The sequence below is a fragment of the Trichosurus vulpecula genome, chromosome 2, assembly GCF_011100635.1.
Source record: "Trichosurus vulpecula isolate mTriVul1 chromosome 2, mTriVul1.pri, whole genome shotgun sequence".
Lineage (NCBI taxonomy): Eukaryota > Metazoa > Chordata > Mammalia > Diprotodontia > Phalangeridae > Trichosurus > Trichosurus vulpecula.
The window spans coordinates 452,849,068-452,871,666 of record NC_050574.1 but is presented as its reverse complement, the minus strand read 5'-3'; the positions used below and the strand labels follow the sequence as shown (position 1 = coordinate 452,871,666).

Genomic DNA, 22,599 nt, shown 5'->3' with positions numbered 1-22,599 from the left:
GCATAGGTGATTTTGGACTATACTGGACTTATCACCAATAATACAGAGAATATAGAGCTAATAAGCCATTGCGACTGCTTTGCTGGGAAGAAGTATGGAGGAGATGGGTCAGCATCAAGGGTTTTTTTGTTTGTTTGTTTGATGGGGAGTAGGAGGAGCAGACCTGTGATTTCATCATTGTTTAGAGTTCAAGAAGTGGACACTCCACCAGCCAATACAGATCAGCAACTCACTTGAAACTTAAAGTCTCACAAAGGTACCTAGGGCACTGAGATCTTAAAAGATATGCCTATGGACACACACATGGTATGTCTGGTAAGAGACAGTATTTGAACCTGTTGCTAAGCCCTATATTCTGTACTCTACAATATGCTTGTCTTTCAAAAATGGGTAACACAGTGAATTATACAAGTTATCTAGGATGGTAGAAAATTTGCAAAGTATAATTGTGGATATGCGCAAAGGGATTAAAGCAGATTGAAGGCCAAAGATTCACATCAACTAAATCCTCCCCACACAGCCTTTGGAAATAGTTAATATATAAATAAGTATTGAATCAGAGAAAGGATAATTCTTCACTTTTAGCCTGGGGGAGCACTGTAAGCTTCCTCATTAAGGGAATAGTTTATTAACTCAGCCTAAGACATACAAATGGAAAGCCTTTGAGTGAATTTTACATCATTAAAAAATAGAGCAAAGAGTAATAAATTGGGGGTGGGGAAACTCTTCTTTGTGTGAGAGCAGAGACTTATGATAGTAGAAAGTACGTTTTTTTAACCTTAGACCAGACTAACTAAATTCAGACAGACTCTTCACTAGAGGGCCGGCAACCATGTGATGATTTTTTTTTCTTTAAAGGACCTCATAGAGAGTGTCTACTAAGTTATAGAGGGGGAGCCCATGCTGATTTAATCCTGTACCCTTGAAGAAAATATCATATTTCTTTTAAAGTTTATGACATGATCATATCACAAGACAGAATCCAGGGTCCATGCATGCATTAACTAACATTTTACTGGGTGAGGTACAGTTCTGGTCACAGTATGTGTAGGAGTAACAGTCTGGCCTTAAATTGTAAATATGTTTTGTTTTGTTTTGTTTTTAATGCTAAGCAAGTTTAGAAATGGCCAGTTCCCTTGTTTTAATGCATTTCAAATGTACACAAAAATGCTGTTGGATCTGGGCCCCAAAACATTATATTCTTAGCACCTTAAAAGCCTTGTTGAAACATAATCCCGTCTACATACACTAAAAATACGTTACATTGTCAAAAGGGTTTACTATGCCTAGTTCCAGTCTGAGTTTTATGGCCAAGTTATAAACTCCAGATAATACAGGTTTACAATGCAAAGGCTGACAAGCTCTTAGCTTTGCTTGCAAGAACATTTGGGGGCTGATTTGCTGTGGTATGCAAAGCCATTTTAAGACTACTTTTTTAGGATGTTTTTGAAGCAAGACAAAGCTAGTTTTGCTGAATTTCAGCCATCTCCACTATCTCTTTGGCAATTTCTATTTGTTTTATTCAGTCTCTTCCTTTGGTCTTATTCTTTGTTATGTGGGGCTGTTTTTATCCGTCTTCATTTTCTTTTCAATTCGATAAACACGTAAGAGCCTTTTCTGTGTGAGGCTAGACAACATTGATACTATTAAGATAATGAAACAGGTTTTACCCTCAAGAAGCTTATGATCGAAACATGTTGGGGATAGTAAGAAACATCATCAGTTGTTCAGTAATTTTTCAGTCATGTCCAACTCCTCTAAAACCCCCTATTTGGGGTTTTCTTGGCAAAGATGCTGGAATGGTTTGTCATTTCCTTCTCTAGATCATTTTTACAGATGAGGATCTAAGGCAAACATGGTTAAGTGACTTGCCTAGGGTTACACAGCTAGCGAGGCCAAATTTTAACTCAGGACGATGAGTCTTCTTGACTCCAGGCCTGATCCTCTATCCGCTGCATCACCTAACTGCCCAGAAAACAAGACAATATAGTGTTGAGTGTGATAAGAGCAAAGGAGGGATATAAAATATTGTAAGAAAACATGAAAAAGGAGAGATCTCTTCCCTGGGCAGCTCAAGAAAAGCTATATTTAAGACTTGAAACTTGAGCCAAGTCTTGAAAGACGATAAAATTTCAGCAGGAAGGAGTTCATTCTCAGCAGAGGAGAGAGGGCGAATTCATCAAGGTAAAGATGTACATTATTGGATCAGGGAACGGAGCATGAAATAGAGTAATGTCAAGCAGAAAATTCTCAGCAGTGACAAAAGTACTGGCCTGAGGTGAGAGGTGGTCAGAGAATTTGGATTTCAATCCTAAGTCAGCCACATGTGGTGTGCCGTTTCTGGGCCTCAGTTCCCTCATTTCTAAAATAAGGAAAGGGGAAATTGGAGGAGACGATCTTTAAGCTCTTTTAGGACTTTTAACATGTGAATCTGAATAGCTGAGGTTTAGAATTCCAGCTCTCCTCCTTTATTGCCAGTGACTTAATCGTTTCACTTACTTTAGCTTCACTTTCCACATCTGTAAAATGGAAATAACCATATCTGAATTTTTCTACCTGACAGTTTGTTTTTTTTTAAATGAGGATCAAATGAAGCAATTCATGTAATCTAGCTATGTAAAAACCAAGAACCATCATGTAAGTGGCAGTTAATCTTATTCTTAATATTGGTATTATTACCACCTACCTTCCTTATAGCCTTGAATACCCACAACTTCCCTTTTTCTGATGGTCCATTGGAGTCACGATTATCTCACTGCTCTCTTGATATATTTGTGTTTTCATTTCATAGACAGGAGGGAATTCCATTCTAAGCTTACAATTGGCATTAAGTCTTATACTTCGGTATGCACAATTGCCCTGAGCAGATTTACATGCCTTTGTTAACAAAGGCATCAACATGGTACTAGAATTGAAAGCAATTCATTTTAGAAATGTGAGGGAAAGAACCTTGCTATTATTTTATTTAGTTGAGTTTTTTCTTTTGGTGTGAAAAGCAGTGATAAAGGGCATGCAGAAGTTTAATGAATAAGCCTCACAAATTTTCAGTTTCACACCATTTCCATTAATCTAAAAATCCATTTAATACTTGAACTTCATAGCTGGTTCTTAACTGCAGTTGTTATCAATTTTAATCTTCTGGAGCTTTGTATGCACTGCACAAGCTGGTTCTGGAAGATAATAAATCAATATAGAATGCCCTGGAATCTAATTTCCCAATCCACTTAATAAAATTTATTTTATGATATATAAAAGACATAATTTCTATATGCCTTTGAGTGATGCTATAATGGGCATTCCTAATTTGTCTTTCTTACCTGTAATGTAAATCATTTATTTATCCATTGGCAGCAAATACCCGGGTTATTATAAAGTTGTTTTGTTTTTCACACCACTGGAAAGATGCACATTACAATCATCTAGTGGGTTATAATACGAGGTTCTGTAATGTTTTTGTCAGAAAGATTCATTTTTTATTAGTTTAAAAATGTCACAAGTTAGAAAGAAGATACAACAAGCACATTGTCTCTGGGATGTTTTTGCTCAACAGATCATCTGCAAAACAAATCACTTCTTATCATAGACAGCTTTCTAAGGCTTCAGTTTGGAGCTTTCTTCTCCAGTCCCATTCTGAGGTCCTCAAACTGAGATTTTATCATTTCAGACATGGAAGGGTCTTTCAATTGCCAGTTGTTTTTTTGTCTTGGTTAGTTAGTTTGTCTGAATCTTCAAACTCCCATGCGTAGTCCGTGTCTATGTTGCTCCTTATTTACTTGTAGATTCTCTGGGCTTTTTTACCCAACCACAGACAAATTGCATCCCATGAGACTTTTCGTTGAGTGCTTACATCACTAGTGTTTCCCGTGTTTATTTCCAGAAGCATGTTAATGTGGAGCATCTCTAAAAGATATGGGATGTGGGATCCATACTTTTTTTCTTTATGATAGTTTCCAAAGAAAAAAGTAATTCACTGCATTTGTTTAAAATATTTTATGGAGAGGGATGTGGTTTGAGTTTATTTTTGTACTGAAATGGTATTGGGTTTTGTATATTTGATTATTTTAATGCATAGTCCTGAAATTGTCAGGCTTTCTTGGCAATGTTGATGAAATTTGTGTGGCTGTTAATTTTGAATGCGCTTTAGTGCTGTTTTTTCTTGGTTAAAGACAAAAGCCAAAGAGTTTGCCTATGTTTTCCATGATCTCTTCTACTTGCTTTTTCATCACCCCCAAGGCCAATTTGTTTCATCAGAGTCATATTTTCTTTTCAACTCTTGAACCTCCATTACTTTCATGTACAACACAGCCAAATTCCTTCTCATAGCTTCTTCTATTCATTCATACCTTCAACAAAATTTACTTTTTTTCCAGAAATTAAATGTTTATAGATATATTATTATTATTACCATGGATATACAACAAAATGGGTGTAAATGGAGTTTGCCTGCCTTGTGTGGAGTAAATTAATTCAGTCCAGCAAACATTTATTCAGCAACTTCTGTGTGCTAGGTTTGCTGAGACATGGAGGAAAAATGGAAAAGGGTCAAATAAAAGTTAGAAAATCTGGATTTTAGTCCAGTCTCACTATGTATTAGCTATGTAACTTTCATCAAGTCATTTAACCTATAGTTTCTTCATCTGTAGAATGAGATAGTTAGGCACAATTTATCCCCGAGGTCCTGTCATCACTCTTTGTCTGGCTTTACATCATCTCCTGCCAAGTTTTGACCTGATCACTTGTCATTTCAACAGGATATTTTCTACCTGTCAGTTCCTTGCTCCTCTTGTCTTTCTGTTGTTCCTGCCCTGCTAACCCTCAAAATCTACTGTCTTCGACTAGAGTCAACAGCTAATGAAAGTGACAAAATTGAACTAACTAGAACCACTAAAAAGTGACATAATCACACATCAATCAGACTCTCACTACTGCATGGCAGTATATTTATCATTGATTGACTCTCTATAAAACTGCTCATGGTAAATCTCAAAAATATTCACTTTCATCCTCAAACCCCTAATTCACCCTCCCCCACAAATGCACACTCTTCTCTCTCAGAAGATATTACTCCCTACCACCTCCTACCATCATTTACTAAACATATTGAGACAACTATTAAGAATGTATTCATCTTTCATTCTTTCTACCTTAATGACACATCTATACCTCCATCCATCTTCTCCTCCTTTGCTCCATTTTCAGAGTAACAGATGAGTCTCTTGTCCTTGCCAAGGCCAAACTCAACCCCTCCATTTGTTCCACTAAACTAATTCTACTTTTCTCCTTCCTCTCTCTAAGACTCTCTCTCTCCCTTCACTTCCCCCTTCTTTTTTGTCCTCTCCTTCCTCATCCCTCTCTATTCAACTTCTCCCTCTTTTGAAAAGCAGGGAATTTTATAATTTTTACCTTTGCATCCCGAGTATCCAAGATGGTGCTTGATATGTAGCAGGTGCTTAATAAGGCCTTATTGAATTGAATGGAAGCAAAGGTCACCGTTACTCTTAAGTGCCAAATCCAATGGGTTTTTTTTTGTCCTCATCCTCCTGGAAATTCATTATCATTTATTCCTATTGTAAAACGTCCTGCTTAACACTCTATTCTGCCTTTGTCTTCAGTATTTGTCTGTTCTCTCTCCTGGTTCTCCTCTTACGGGCTTGCTTCTACTCTGAGTGATTTGTTCAATGTTTCTGCTCCTCCTCATGCACTCTCATTGTGGGTGACCCCTCCCCAAGGTTCTGTCATCTTCTGTCTGTATAATCTCTCATTTGTCATTTCCACCTATTCCCATGGTTTAATTGATCATCTCCATGTAGGTGATTTTCAAGTATTCATAGCGAGCCCTTATCTCTTCCTTAATCTCCAGGCCTGCATTTCGGACTGCTTCCTGACAATCTGCAGCCCTACCAAATCTGCAGATCATCTCCCCTCAAATCTGCCCTTCCTCCCAGCTTCCCTATTTCTTTTGATGGCAAAAACAACTTTTCAGATTATCCTAGCTTGAAACCTCTGACCCTTTCCTCACAGTCACCCTTGTAGCTAATTAATTACCAGTCTCTTTAATTACATATAATATATATACATGTATATACGCATACACACATGTGTGTATACATACATATCTATACGTCGATGTCCACGTACGTAGTCGTCGACACCACGTCCACGTACCAGACGTCCACGTACGTAGTCGTCGACACCACGTCCACGTACCAGACGTCCACGTACGTAGTCGTCGACACCACGTCCACGTACCAGACGTCCACGTACGTAGTCGTCGACACCACGTCCACGTACCAGACGTCCACGTACGTAGTCGTCGACACCACGTCCACGTACCAGACGTCCACGTACGTAGTCGTCGACACCACGTCCACGTACCAGACGTCCACGTACGTAGTCGTCGACACCACGTCCACGTACCAGACGTCCACGTACGTAGTCGTCGACACCACGTCCACGTACCAGACGTCCACGTACGTAGTCGTCGACACCACGTCCACGTACCAGACGTCCACGTACCAGACGTCCACGTGTGTGTGTATATGTGTACGTATGCGTGTGTATATGTGTACGTATGCGTGTGTATATGTGTACGTATGCGTGTGTGTATGTGTACGTATGCGTGTATGTATGTGTACGTATGCGTGTGTATATGTGTACGTATGCGTGTATGTATGTGTACGTATGCGTGTATGTATGTGTACGTATGCGTGTATGTATGTGTACGTATGCGTGTATGTATGTGTACGTATACGTATATATATGTTAGAAATAATCATCTTTCCAAGAATTCCACCTGGCCATGCGTGAATTTAGAAAAAAAGATTTTTATTTCATGTCATTATCCGACGGGTGACTTGGCCTCTAACCCCTTGTGAAAAAGCGCCAGGCACAAGCACACTCAAGATAATTACAAAACTTTTTACAGTTATCTTGATTTGAAATTCCCGCCTTGAGCCACATTGGTCAGAATTCCAGGGTTCCCTAAACCCCACCTCCCATTACATCTTCTCATTTCCACATTTCAATCCCCCCCCACCTTTGTCATCCTCATACACTTTATTCTTTATAAAAGGAAATGTCAAGCCAAAATACTTTTAGTCTCCTCTCCATTTGTCTGCATCAGATAGCATGAGAAAGGTTTTTCTTCAATTGCTAAGAGATTTGACAATGATTGTCTCTTCACATCCTCCCAAGCCATCCTCTCTTCCTATCCATCAGCTCTAAAATCTCCCCATTTTAACCTGAGTGAGAGCTCCGAGTCATATCACCCCCAAGAGTAATCATGAGAGGCAAACTGTGTCTTTCTCTGCTGCTCTTATCATCATTCCCCAAGGACATCTGCCCTTAGAATGGAAATCTCTGTTTCATGCCTAGTCAACCTATTTCCACCCCCTCAGTTCCTAGTTAAAATTAAGTTGATACAGTGGGAAGGGCACTGGTTCTTGAGTCAGGGGACCTGGGATGTAATTCTACCTCCAATAATTATGACCCACAACACCTGGACAAGTAATTTCACTTCCATGAGCCTCAGTTTCTTCATCTATAAAAAGGGATTGGAATAGATAGTCCCTGAATTAGCTTTTAATTTTTGGTCTAGGATCTTGTGTCATTGGCTGGGAAGTTCCCACTTACATTGTCCTGCCCCAATGGGCAGAGGGCACTACAATAGAAACAAAGACTCTGCTGGGCTCAGAACTCATGCATGTGGGTAGAGCATGTCCCACCTCTTCACACACATGCACCTACCTTGTCCTAATTATAAGATTTAGAGAATATTTCCCTCTACCCCCAATGGCTGAATCCAAATCCTCAAGAAAAAGTGATGATTAAAAGGTGCGTCCTGGATACGGTTGACATTAAGTACATTGAAGTCTATGAATCAATTATTTCCTTCATGCCAGATAATTTTGAATCCATTAATCTTACCTATGTATTGCTCAATGCTATGTAAACCTTGATAATAATGAACTTGAAGAGTTAAATATAAGATAGCTATTTTACAGTTACTCTCCCCAAACAAATTATATCTAATGACTAATGAATTGGTGATATGAGAAAGATATGAGACTAAATCCCTACACACATACATACACACACACACACACCCCTACACCCTACATGTGACTGTTATGAATGTCTCATGCAAAGTATTGTGCACACAACACATTTTTGTTGAGTGACTACTTCAACACGCCCAAATAAATCTTCCATCATCTGTTGACAGGTAGCTATCGGAGTTTCATTTGAGCTTAGGATTGATCTCTGTTAAAATGCTGAGTTCTGAGTTCTAAAAGTTCTGAGACTTATGACACACTAAACTGTTATCAAGTATTTGTAACAAATGATGTGAAAGCGAGGTTTAACAGGCAGAATGAAGGCTGTTGGAAGAATAAGGATGAAGAAGACACAGAAGACCACTGAGTCCCTGAAGTGAAGGGAAGGAGTGGCTGATGCTGTGGGGTGAAAAGCTGCCAGCCCAAAGACAACTTTTAACTGCTGTGAAATGTTGCCAAGGGCTCAGAAAGGTAGAGAATGGAGGTACAAATCAGGTCATTTTCTTCAACATTTTTTGGCCACTTAATAGTATTTTTTTCCAATTACATGTAAAGATAGTTTTCAATATTCACTTTTATAAGATTCTGAGTTCCGTTTTTTTCTCTCTCCCTTCCCTCCCCCCCTCCCCAAGATGGCAGGTAATCTGATACAGGCTATACTTGTACGATCATATCAAACATTTTTCCACATTAGTCATATTGTCTTCAACAAATTTTTATGCCTTCATCCTCTCAACTGTATTCCCTTTGTACTGTCTTCTGTTCATGGTTAGCATAATGTATGGTCCAGCATTGGGGCTAAAATTTAACACTGATCTGTATTCCACTGTACCCCTAGGTGGAGTTACATCCTTACACATGGGGCTTTCTACTGCAAAATATGATTGTGAGGCCCACCCACTCCCAAACATCTTCTACAATGATTGTGGCAGAGGACAAAATTTCAAAATTGGCTCTCTTTCTGTAGGATCCTTTTAATATGCAAATACAGCTGGAATGGGAAGCACTTAACACCTTAAGGATATGGGGGATGGACCTGGAATTTCATTACTATAGGAAACTCTCAGATGAGTAAGCTGGCAGTTTGCCAGCTTCTCTCCCTCACAGAGAGCAGAGACTCACCTGGGGACACCGAGAGTCTATATACACCAAATCACACCACCAGTATGTTTCAGATCTCTAACTTGAACCCAGGCCTTCTCGGTTTCAGAACAGCTCTCAATCCATGAAGCCAATCTGCCTCTCACTGTCATAAGGTTAATGCAAATACTTTAGCCCCTTGAGCTTAGCAGTGATGCCAGGCTACAACTAAAATTGACTGACATGCTTTTATAGCCAGATAAGTTCATTCATGGAGCTATACCATGCTTATCTTGATGCACCTAAAGGTGTATCTTCCCTCATGAACTATCTTGCATTATAAAATTTCATATTTGTTTGTATTTATTCTTTATACAGTGTGTGTATATGCACTTATTGTTTCCCTCATTAGAACAAAAGCTCCTTATAAAGATGGATTATTTAATTCTTTGCAGTTTTTAGTTCCAGTGTCTAACATAGTACCTGGAGCATTATAAGTACTTACTTGAGTAATTGGTTGATGATTCTAATCTCTCTTTTCAAAGCCTGAAATTTTCTAGACAGCCCTCTTAACTCTTTCCAAATCCACATTTCTTTTCCTCCCTCCCTCCTTCTCCTCAGTACACTAACTCCAATACCTCACTTTAAAACCTCAGATCCCTTAAGTGAGTTCATATCCTATCATATTACCTTGACAAGGATGAGCAAAACACTTTTATTCATTAACAGTAATCTGTCTTGTCCTAAAAGTCCACTTTTAAAATTTTAATTAAATTACTGAAAAATGGTCCTTACATTCACATTTTTCCTTCATTTGGTTGAATATTTCTGGAGAGAGGGTGGGGGATTTTTGACAATTTGGGAGTTGGTCACCTTGTATTGATATTGATATTAATAGGAAAAATAATAGAATAAGAAAATTGAAATAATGCCTCCTGTCCTGGCCCTAATTAAAGCTTGTCTGGTTTAGGCTTAGATGTGGAACAAAATAATGGACTATGGAATAAGGACTTTTAACCTGGAGTCCACAGGAATCCAATGGATTCATGAATGTGGGTTCATGAACTCAGATGGGAAACAAATTGTATCTTTATTTTTGCTAATCTCTTACTAAAATTGAACATTTCCAATTTCCTTAAATTATTTTAAATATTATTAGGAGAGCTTAGCTTTCAGGAATTTTTGTCCATGGTAGTCCATCACACACACACACACACACACACACACACAGAGACAGTTGAGAATTTGTGTTCTAGCTCCTACAACTTTTAACAAAAAGAAACCTATGAAACAACAACAGTAAGGAAAAAAAAACATTCAGCAAAGCTACAGAGTTGGTCGATTTAAGCACATTCTCCTTCACCTCCAAATTAGTGAGAATGGCCACTCAATCAGAAGGATGTTGTATTAGGAGGGCAGAGTTTATAATCTCAAAGAGGATCATAAACATGTCTGAAAGGTTCGGAACCGCCAGATATAAGAAACTCTCAAAGTAGAAGGCAGAAGAATCAAAACATATATTTAGGCTCCACAGTAACCAACCCATGAACCAGCAACCCCATTTTGATATATTGATCAAAAGCTTCCAGGCCCAATAAGTACGCCTTGAAAGAGTAACCAGGAGGCTACAGAGAAGCATGATTGCGTAAAGTAAAATCATGCTTCCCCCTCTATAGTAAAAAGATTACCCACTGGCCTGAAGTCCTTGTTCAGCTTCCTCCCGTAGGTCAGCTCTGCCACTGGCAGCTCCTGCTTCGGCTGTGGCTATAGCAGCCTCTGGCTCCAACGGGAGCTCCTTTTAACCATCCGGCTTCTGCGGGGGTGTAAGGTACGCCGGGGAAAGCACAGGTTCTTTCAATCTGCTTAAGAAAGGTGAAGGGGTTGACCAGGAAAGCACAGGTTCTTTCAATCTGCTTAAGCAAGGTGAAGGGGTTGACCGGGAAAGCACAGGTTCTTTCCATCAGCTTAAGCAAGGGAAGCAAGGTGAAGGAGTCGACAAGCTTACTCCAGTCCAACATACAAACAGTATTCAGTTCAGGGGAAAAAGCCAAACTAGTCAAGGGCACTTGTTGACTAAGTGCTAAGGAGCCCATTTTTGGTTGCCAACACAGATGTATGTTGATTTGGAAAGAATATTGACTCTGGAGTCAGATAACCTAGGTCTAAGCCCTGCCTCTGACAGGCTTTGCCTATATGACCTTGAGTAATTCCTTTTAAATGCTTGCCACAGTGCTGTGCACTTGTCTTTAATAAATTTGAGTTAACTGACTGGGCCACTTAAATCAGGAGATTCAGGTAGATTCAAATTTGCTGAAAAATCCAGGTCCAAATAGCAGTCATTAAAAAGTTGATAACTTGGAAGGGAGTCAACTAGGAAGTTTAGCAGCTAAAGGATTCTGTCCTATTTAATATTTTTATCAATGAATTTTGTTGATGCCATACATAGCTAAATAGCAGGTGACAGGAAGCTGGAAGGTATAGCTCACATTTTTAGATGACATAACCAAAATCTCAAAAGATCTTGACAGCATATTGTCAATACGGTTTCTTGCACAAGAAGTATAAAAGAAATCAAAGCACCATATAATTGCAGACAGAAATGGACCTGTCACAGTGTGAGGGTTAACAGATTGACAGCCCAATGCTCCGCTGAAATGTGAAGATATCTAGAGGAGGGGACCCAGAACAGAACAGTGGAGAACTGATGAAGAATTTATGGGAGGCTAAAAGTCACACAGCGTGAGAAATTATGGATGTGGTTGTTGTTGGTCCTTCATTTTCCTTTTTTTTTAAATTATTTAAATGTCATTTTATCTTACTTTTTTATTTTTTCCCTTTTTAATTTTTTTTATTTTTAGTTTACAACACTCAGTTCCACAAGTTTTTGGGTTCCAAATTTTCTCTCCCTCCCAGTCCTCCCCCCAGCACCCCAGACGGCATGCAATTCAATGTAGGTTCTACAAATACCTTCACATTGAGCTTCTTTACATAATAGTCCAGTTGTAATAAAGAATTATAACCAATGGAATGAATCATGAGAAAGGAGAAATGAAACCAAAAAAAAAAGAGAAAAGAGAAATGAAACCAAAAACAAAAGAGAAAGAGCAAAAGGTTTGCCTCAATCTGCATTCAGACTCCATAATTCTTCCTCTGGATGTGCATGGCTTTTTCCATGATGAGTCTGGAAACTGTCTTTGAACTTGCATTGATGAGAGGAGTCCTGTCTATCAAAGTTAGTCTTCACACATATCATGTGTCTGTAATGGTGTATAATGATCTCCTGATTCTGATCCCCTCAACTCAGCATCAGTTTGTATAAGTCATTCCAGGTTATGATGAAGCCGTCTGATTTGTTTGGCCATTACCCAATTGATAGGCATCCCCTTGATTTCCAATTCTTTGCCATAAATATTTTTGTACATAAAGATTCCTTTTCTACTTGTATGATCTCTGGGATATAGAACTAGGAGTGGTATTGCTGGGTCAAAGGCTATGCACATTTTTATAGCCCTTTGGGCATAGTTCCAAATTGCTCTCAAGAATGGCTGGATCAGTTCACAACTCCACCAGCAATGTAAGTGTTTCAATTTTCCCACATCCTCTCCAACACTTATCATTTTCCTGTTTTGTCATTTTAGCCAATCTGACAAGAAATGTGGTACCCCAAAGTTGTTCTGATTTGCATTTCTCTAATCAATAGTGATTTAGAGCATTTTTTCATATGACTACAGATATCTTTAATTTCTTCCTCTGAATACTGCCTATTCCTTTCACCATTTCTCAATTGGGGAATGACTTGTATTCCTACAAATTTGGCTCAGTTCCCTGCATATTTTAGAGATAAAGCCTTTATTAGAGATAGTGGTTGTAGACCGTGGTTTTTAAGCCTTCTTCCTTCACACCCGTGTCAGCGTTGCTGTTGGCCTAAATCTACAGTGACCCTGGGGTGCCCCCTGGGCTCTTCAGTGTGGTGCAAGGTGGAGCTGCCACAGGCCAATTTCTATGCCGGCATCATGGTGTGGCCAAAGTTTTTTTCACTGGGAGTGTGCACACAGGCAAGATCATGGAGATGTCCACTAAAGTCACTCTGGAACTTAGAGGCAAATCTTTTATCATCTTCTTGGACTGTGATATAGAAAATGCTGTGAAGGAAGCAATGATGACTAACTTCCTCCCTCAATGTGAGGTTTTCTGTAATGGCGTGAGTATTCTGGGTACATTCACCAAGGATGTAGTAAAATAAACCCAAAAGATAAATATTGGGGGCCTGTTTCTGGACGACACAAAAATGGGCCCCCTCATCAACTGACCACATCTGCAATGTGTCCTTAGGTTCATCGAACAGGCAAAGAACAAGGGTGCTAAAGTGCTGTGAGGTGGAGACTTGTATGTTCCAGAGGATCCCAGGCTAAAGGATACATGAAAACTTGTGTTTGAAAAAACTGCAAAGATGACATGAAGTGTGTGAAGGAAGACATCTTTGGATCAATTATGTCCATTTTGCCCTTTGATATAGAGGCTGAGGTCTTCAAAAGAGCTAATGGCACCACCTTTGGACTGGCAGCTGATGCCTGCACAAAGAATATCTAGCAGGCTCCCAGAGCGGTGGTCCAGCTTCAAGCTGGAGGATGCTACATTAACAATTACAATGTTAGCCCAGTGGAATTGCCCTTCGGTGGCTAGAAGATGTGAGAATTTGGCAGAGAGAATGTCTGTGTGACAACCGAGTATTATTCACAGCTAAAGCTTCTGTGTTGACATAGGTGACATAGAGTCTATATTCTGATGAGCTGAGGCAAAGATCTGTGAAAACAGCACCAGATGGTGGGGTCACAAGATGAACATCTTGACACTGAGCATAACTGAATGCTAACTGGGACCTGGTCCTGTTCAGTCTTTGGAATTCTGGTCCTTCAGGAGGAGAGAATTGAGTGACACTCTTTTCTCAGCCTAGGTTCTCTCTTAAAAGCATGTAATAACATTTTCTACAGATAAAACAAAAGAGTTATAATTTTTCTCCAACGTGAATTTCTGCAAGACCCTAAAGTGCCAACTCTTTGCACTCTCTAGGAGAGCAGGAATGCCCAGGACTTCAAGGGACTAGATCCATTGGTGGTATTTGTTGGTTCTGTCTAACTTGTTTTAAAGTTACTAAGGTAATAGTTTTGCTTAGTGATTATTTTTATTAAATATGCTAGTCTTACCCTATTGTTGAAGACAGCTTGGTAAAAAGTAGATAGTCATTTCTCTTGTTTAATACAGTTATTAAACTCTAATATCAAATATATTTTTTGCACTAGTCATATTAAAGACTTTGCTTATTTTCAGAGCCATTATGGAAGTCTCTTTGACGTCCTTCTTGAGATATCTGCTTCTGGCAAATCCTTAGCACAAAGTTTTTGTATGTTAATGTAGAAGTGAACCATTCAGATTAAGCTGAAGCAAATAAATCACAGTGGAATCCCAGTATATGAACATCTGGCCCAGGGGTGGGGAACCTGCAGCCTCAAGGCCACATGTGGCCCTGTAGATCCTCAAGTGCAGACAGAACAAGTTCACGGGACAATCTGTGAAGTTTGGATTCAGTCAAAGAGCTGCACTTGAGGACCTAGAGGGCCACATGTGGCCTCAAGGCTGTGGGTTTCTCACCCCTGTTCTAGCTTATCTGAATTTAAATATATATGATGAGAGAGAGAGAGAGAGAGAGAGAGAGAGAGAGAGAGAGAGAGAGCAAGAAATAACAATTTTACTTGTTCAGGACCTCAATTAACCTATTCCTTGGAAGAGAGTGAGAGTGAGATGGGAGCCATGGACATGGGGCTGTTCTCTGTCTCAGTTGCCACATTCCTCCCTCTCAGTTTGGTCCTACTGTCACAGTTTCCCCTGCCCAGTGTGATTTTAGAAGCTCCTCTTCACTAGACATGCAGACACTCTGTTCCTTCTGCTTAGGCTGGTTCAGCTAATGGGTCAGATGGCCCTTTTTGGCTTTCCTAACATTCCTGGCCTCTGTTGAGTTTTCTTTGTTTTCCTTTTGTAATGGTGACATAGGAAGAAGAAATAGTTACACGGTGGAGTGATCACTGTCTAATAGAATCCCACTTCTATGTGAAGCCTGTTCAAGAGTATTTTTTCCTAATCATTAATTTTCCTGTTTTTTTCCTTCTATTTGCATAAAAGTCCCAGTTGAGCTTCTGACCGGTCATCATGAAAAATAAGGTTTACAAGCAGATCTGAGATTAAAAAAACCCTCCTTCCTAGTACTGAAGGTCACAACCTGTATGTGCCTGTTCATTCTCCTCAATCTCATAAATCCAGAATAGGATTGGGGAGCAGTATCTAAACCCCTAATTAAGCAACTTTTGCTTTGTTTGATCTGTTAAAAGGAACTGAAAGCATCCTTAAGATTTATCCACAGAGGGAGTTAAGGACTGGGGCTATTGATAACACTTCCAAGTGGCCTGAAAACAAAACAACTGTGAGTTATCGCAGCTGTTATCTGGCAGTTTAGGCAGAGGACCTTCACTTCTCTGAATGAGGTTGGTGGTGTCTTCAATGAATTTCATTGTTTAATATAATTCTATTGCTGTGGTTAAGTAAATCTTGGGTTAACCGCTGAACACAAGTATCTCATTTCATCCCAATATCAAGTGAAAAGTACAACAAAATTAGTCCAAGGAAGGCTCAGCCTAGAAAAAAAAAAAAAAGAATATCCACCTAACATTCTGGGAAACATTTTGTGTTCTCTTAGTATCACATAGATACCAAAGGGACATGAAGGCTGGTCTTACATTTTTCTGATGAAATTCTTCATAGTTCTTCTCATAAATAATTTCTCATTTGCCATATTACAATTTGCTCATCTCCCTCACTCCCCTTCCTTTCTCCATTGCATTTTTAGCATTCTTCAACTTCAATTCTTCATAAAGTGAAGATGGGTTCTGATAAAATGATGGGTCCTTGAAGGACCAACATGTAATATTTAAAGGAGACTGATGTGAAGAGAGCATAGATGTCCCCTACATTTAAGATAGACAGATGATGGGTGTGCTGATAGCAGTCCCCCAGCCTGTAAAATGCCCACCCGTTGGTAAAGAGTTCAATAAAACTACTTGTATACATAATGAGAAATTCGTCCTCAGTCTCAGGTCCTGTTTGGCTGACAACATTTATTCTGCTATGTCCAGGACTGGATCCAATTTGGGTGTACTTGACAATGCCCTTAACAACTAGAGGGTGCAGGGGATAGAGCGCTAGGCCTGAAATCAAGAAGATCCAAGTTCAAATCCAGCCTTATACACTTTGGAAAAGTCACATAAGCTCTGTATGCCTCAATCTCCTCAACTGTAAAATGGAGATAGTAACAGTAATGCCTGCCTCCCAGGGTTGATTCAAGTATAAATGAGATAATATTTGTGAAGTGCTTAGAACATTGCCTGACACTTATTAGGTGTTTAATAAATGTTTGTATTCTTCCTTGATGTGAGTGAGTTACCAATAGAAGCCACGTTGGGTAAATGGGGGAAGAAGTTCTCAAAATACTCTGAGACAGAAAACACAAATTCATATTGAGAGGAGAAACAATGAACAGAATTCATTTATACACCTGGAATCAATACTCATTAACTCACACACTCCTCTGTGCTTAATACAGTACCCTATAAAGACAAACAGTAGGAATGGCCTAGGATTGATGATCTGACCCAGTTACTGTAATGTTCATGAGATGTAAATCTTTCCTGCCCATTAATAGGCCTCACGTGGAGCCAATTAAGGGAAGCTTGCTTACGGGAGGCTGGTTTGTAGGAAGGCTTTCACACCTTTTGCTAATTTCTAATTAGGCACTGAACCATGAGGGTTGTGATGCCTTCTGGCTCTGAGAAGTATATATATACTCTGAGCTGGTATTTTGCTTTGGGAGTTCACTTATGAGAAGGACTTTTTATTTCCTGGTGGAGACTCTGAGTAGCCGTATGTTCAGAGCCCCTCGACTGCTTGGACGTAAAAGCTCTCTCCATCCAGTGGTGTATGTAAAGTGTATAGCAATATTGCTTTTATTCAGGCAGTCAGAGCCCTGTCTGTTGGTCTGTGCTAATTTCTCTGCTTGTAATTTCTCTGTATCTTCTCTGCTTGTATTTTCTCTAATGTTCAGGGGACTGACTTTTCCCCTGAACTAGTGAATGTAATTAAAGAAGATTGTTGACCCCTTTAAAGTTGCTTTCCTGGGGGACAGAGCCAAGATGGCAGCTGGAAAACAGAGACTCGTGTAAACCCTCCCCCAAATCCTTCCAAACACCTGTAAAAATGGCTCTGAACAAATTCTAGAGCTACAAAACCCAGCCCAGGACTGCTTAAATGGTCACTGGGAAGGGTCTATCTCACTGCACTGGGAGCGGAGTGCAGCCCAGTATGGACCAAGCCAGGAATGACCAGGCCTGGAATAGATCAGGTGGAGCAGGCCTTAGGGCCATGAATCACTGAGCTGTAGCAATTACCAGACTTCTCAACCCACAAACGACAAAGACAACAGAGCAGGTTACTGGGAAAACTGCTGGATCTTGGTGAGAGAAGAGTGCAGTCCAGCCCCAGCCCCAGGGGCAGAGGAAGTGGAGTGGTGGTGGCAGCAGCAGGAAGCTCCTGTGGCTACTTCCAGAGCTCCAGCTGCAACTGCTTCTGGAGTCTCTGGACCACACAATGTGAGGAATCAAGAGGCAAATCAGAGCAAGAGTGCAGGGAGCTATTTGCTGGCAAAGAGGCAGGGTTCTCTTGCTTTGCTCTTCTTGGATCTGAGTTGTGGTCCTGGATGGCGGTTCTTGGGGTAAGAGGAGCACTGGTGTAGCAGAGCTTTCTGGGTAAAAATAGCTGCAAAAACAGCAGTGCAAAACCCCTGAAGCTTGAGACAAAGCACTTGCCACTCTGAAGGCAGTCATACCCTGATAAAGAGCTCAAGGGTCAAGTAGTTGGCTGGGAGCATGAACAAGCAACGTGAAAGGACTCAGACTATAGAATCTTTTTTGGTGACAAAGAAGATCAAAACATACACCCAGAAGAAGTCAACAAAGTGAAAAACTCTACATCTAAAGCCTCCAAGAAAAATATGAATTGGTCTCAGGCCATGAAAGACTCCAAAAAGGATTTGGAAAAGCAAGTAAGAGAAGTAGAGGGAAAATTGGGAAGAGAAATGAAAGTGGTTCAAGAAAATCATGAAAAACAAGTCAATGACTTGCTAAAGGAGACCCAAAAAAATACTGAAGAAAATAACACCTTAAAAGATAGACTAATCCAAATGGCAAAGGAGCTCCAAAAAGCCAATGAGGAGAAGAATGCCTTAAAAGGCAGGATTACCCAAATGGAAAAGGAGGTCCAAAAGACCACTGAAGAAAATACTACCTAAAAATTAGATTGGAAGCCTGTGACTTTATGAGAAATCAAGAAATTATAAAACAGAACCAAAAGAATGAAAGAATAGGGGACAATGTGAAATATCTCATTGGAAAAACCACTGACCTGGAAGATAGATCCATGAGAAAGAATTTAAAAATTGTTGGACTACCTGAAAGCCATGATCAACAAAAGAGCCTAGACATCATCTTTCAAGAAATTATCAAGGAAACTGCCCTGATATTCTGGAATCAGAGGATAAAATAGAAATGGAAAGAATCTACCCATCACCTCTTGAAAAAGATCCTACAAGGAAAACTCCTAGGAATATTGCAGCCAAATTCCAGAGTTCCCAGGTCAAGGAGAAAATATCACAAGCAGCCAGAAAGAAACAATTTGAGTATTGTGGAAACATAATCAGGATAATACAAGATCTAGCAGCTTCTATGTTAAGGGATCAAAAGTCTTGGAATATGACATTCTGGAGGTGAAGGGAACTAGGATAAAAAAACCAAGAATCACCAATCCAGAAAAACTGAGTATAATACTCCAGGGCCAAATATGGACTTTATTTATTTTTTTATTATTTTTTTAATTTAATATTTTTAGTTTCCAGCTTTGATTTTAACAAGAGTTTGAATTACAAATTTTCTCCCCATTTCTACCCTCCCCCCCACTCCAAGATGGCGTATATTCTGGTTGCCCTGTTCCCTAGTCAGCCCTCCTTTCTGTCACCCCACTCCCCACCCATCCCCGTTTCCCTTTCTTTCTTGTAGGGCAAGATAAATTTCTATGCCCCATTGCCTGTGTATCTTATTATCTAGTTGCATGTGAAAACTTTTTTTTTGGTTTTTGAACATCTGTTTTTAAAACTTTGAGTTCCAAATTCTCTCCCCTCTTCCCTTCCCACCCCCCCTCCCTAAGAAGGCAAGTAATTCAACATAGGCCACATGTGTATCATTATGTATAACACTTCCACAATACTAATGTTGTGAAATACTTACTATATTTTGCTACTTCTTAACCTATCCCCCTTTATTGAATTTTCTCCCTTGACCCTATCCCCTTTTGAAAGTGTTTGTTTTTGATTACCTCCACCCCCATCTGCCCTCCCTTCCATCATACCCCCTTTTTTATTTTCTTCTTCCTCCTTTTTTCCTGTGGGGTAAGCTACCCAATTGAGTATGTATGGTATTCCCTCCTCAGGTCAAATCTGATGAGAGCAAGATTCACTCATTCCCCCTCACCTGACTTCTCTACTCTTCCTACAGAACTGCTTTTTCTTGCCACTTTTATGTGAGATAACTTACCCCATTCTTTCTCTCCCTATCTCCCTCTCTCAATATATTCCTCTCTCATACCTTAATTTGATTTTATTTCTTTTAGAAATCTTCCCTTCATCTTCACCTCACCCTGTGTCCGCTCTCTCTCTCTCTCTCTCCATATATATATATATATATATATATATATATATATATATATATATATATATATATATATATACACACACACACACATATATATATATACACATATACACACTCACATATACATATATATGTATAAACTATATATATATATATAAACTATATATATATATATATATATATATATATATATATATATATATATATAAACTATATATATATATATATATATATATGAATATTCCCTTCAGCTACCCTAATACTGAGGTCTCATGAATCATACACATCATCTTTCCATGTAGGAATGTAAACAAAACAGTTCAACTTTAGTAAGTCCCTTGCAATTTCTGTTTCTTGATTACCTTTTCATGCTTCTCTTGATTCTTGTGTTTGAAAGTCAAATTTTCTATTCAGTTCTGGTCTTTTCACTGAGAAAGCTTGAAAGTCCTCTATTTTATTGAAAATCCATATTTTGCCTTGGAGCATGATACTCAGTTTTGCTGGGTAGGTGATTCTTGGTTTTAATCCTAGCTCCATTGACCTCCAGAATATCATATTCCAAGCCCTTCGATCTCTTAATGTAGAAGCTGCTAGATCTTGGGTTATTCTGATTGTGTTTCCACAATATTCAAATTGTTTCTTTCTGGCTGCTTGCAGTATTTTCTCCTTGATCTGGGAGCTCTGGACTTTGATGACAATATTCCTAGGAGATTTCTTTTTGGGATCTATTTGAGGAGGCGATCGATGGATTCTTTCAATTTCTATTTTGCCCTGTGGCTCTAGAATATCAGGGCAGTTCTCCTTGACAATTTCTTGAAAGATGATAGCTAGGCTCTTTTTTTGATCATGGCTTTCAGGTAGTCCAATAATTTTTAAATTATCTCTCCTGGATCTATTTTCCAGGTCAGTGGTTTTCCCAATGAGATATTTCACATTGTCTTCCATTTTTGCATTCCTTTGGTTCTGTTTTATAATATCTTGATTTCTCATAAAGTCACTAGCTTCCACTTGCTCCACTTTAATTTTTGAGGTAGTATTTTCTTCAGTGGTCCATTGGACCTCCTTTTCCATTTGGCTAATTCTGCCTTTCAAGGCATTCTTCTCCTCATTGGCTTTTTGGAGCTCTTTTGCCATTTCAGTTAATTTTTTAAGGTGTTGTTTTCTTCAGTGTATTTTTCAGCATATTTTTGGGGTCTCCTTTAGGAAGCCATTGACTTGTTTTTCATGGTTTTCTCGCATCCTTCTCATTTCTCTTCCCAATTTTTCCTCTACTTCTCTAACTTGCTTTTCCAAATCCTTTTTTGAGCTCTTCCATGGCCTGAGACCAGTTCATGATTTTCTTGGAGGCTTTTGTTGTAGGCTCTATGACTTTGTTGACTTCTTCTGGCTGTATGTTTTGGTCTTCTTTGTCACCAAAGAAGGATTCCAGAGTCTGAGACTGAATCTGGGTGCGCTTTCGCTGCCTGGCCATATTCCCAACCAACTAACTTGACCCTTGAGTTTTTCAGCAGGGTATGACTGCTTGTAGACTAAAGAGTTCTATGTTCCAAGCTTGGGGGAATGCGCTGTTGATTTCAGAGCTATTACAGCCATCACTGCCACACCAGCACTCCTCCTTCCCCAAGAACCCCCAACCTGGACTGTGCTTAGATCTTCAGCAGGCTGTGCACTCCTGCTGTGATCTGCCACTTAATTCCTCCCACCAGGTGGGCCTGGGGCCAGAAGCAACTGCAGCTGTACTTCTGTAGCTGCCCCACCTCCGCTGCCTCTGGGGCAGTAGCCGAACCCGCAAACTCCTTCCACTCCCGCAGCTTTTCCCACTAACCTTCTCTGTTGTCTTTGGTGTCTGTGGGTTGAGAAGTCTAGTAACTGCTGCAGCTCACTGATTCAGGGCGCTAGGGCACGCTTCGCCCGTCTCCTGGTCTGCTTGGTCCGCGCTGCCCACGCTGGGCTCTGCTCCGCTCCGCTCTGCTCTGTTCCCAGCTCTGTGCAGGATAGACGTCACCCAGAGACCAGTCAGGCTGTCCTGGGCTTGAGCCCGGCTTCTCTCTGCTCTTTTGTGGGTTCTGCAGTTCTAGAATTGGTTCAGAGCCATTTTTTATAGGTTTTTGGAGGGACTTGGCAGGGAGCTCATGCTAGTCCCTGCTTTTCAGCCGCCATCTTCTAAATACGGACTTTCAATAAAATAGAGGACTTTCAAGCATTCTTGATGAAAAGACCAGAGCTTAATAGAAAATTTGACTTTCAAATACAATAATCAAGGGAAGCATGAAAAGGTAAACAGGAAAGAGAAATCATAAGGGACTTACTAAAGTTGAACTGTTTTGTTTACATTCCTACATGGAAAGATGATATTTGTAACTCATGAAACCTTGGTCAGTATTTGGGTATTTGAAGGGAATATGCATATATATACACAAAGGGTGAGTTGAATATGAAGGGATGACATCTAAAAATAAATAAATACAATTAAGGGGTGAGAGGGGAATATATTGGTATGAGAAAGGGAGAGATAAAATGAGGTAAATTATCTCACATAGAAGTGACAAGAAAAAGCAGTTCTATTGGAAGGGAAGAGGGGACAGGTGAAAGGGAATGAGTGAATCTCGCTCTCATCAGATTTGACTTAAAGCACACTCAAATGGATATCTTACCCTATA

The 22,599-nt window shown here is 39.7% G+C and overlaps 1 pseudogene; it reads left to right on the top strand.

Annotated features, from left to right (window-relative positions):
• The first annotated feature begins 6,126 nt into the window (after window positions 1–6,126).
• LOC118837351 lies at window positions 6,127–13,934 on the top strand (annotated as a pseudogene).
• The last annotated feature ends 8,665 nt before the right edge of the window (window positions 13,935–22,599 follow it).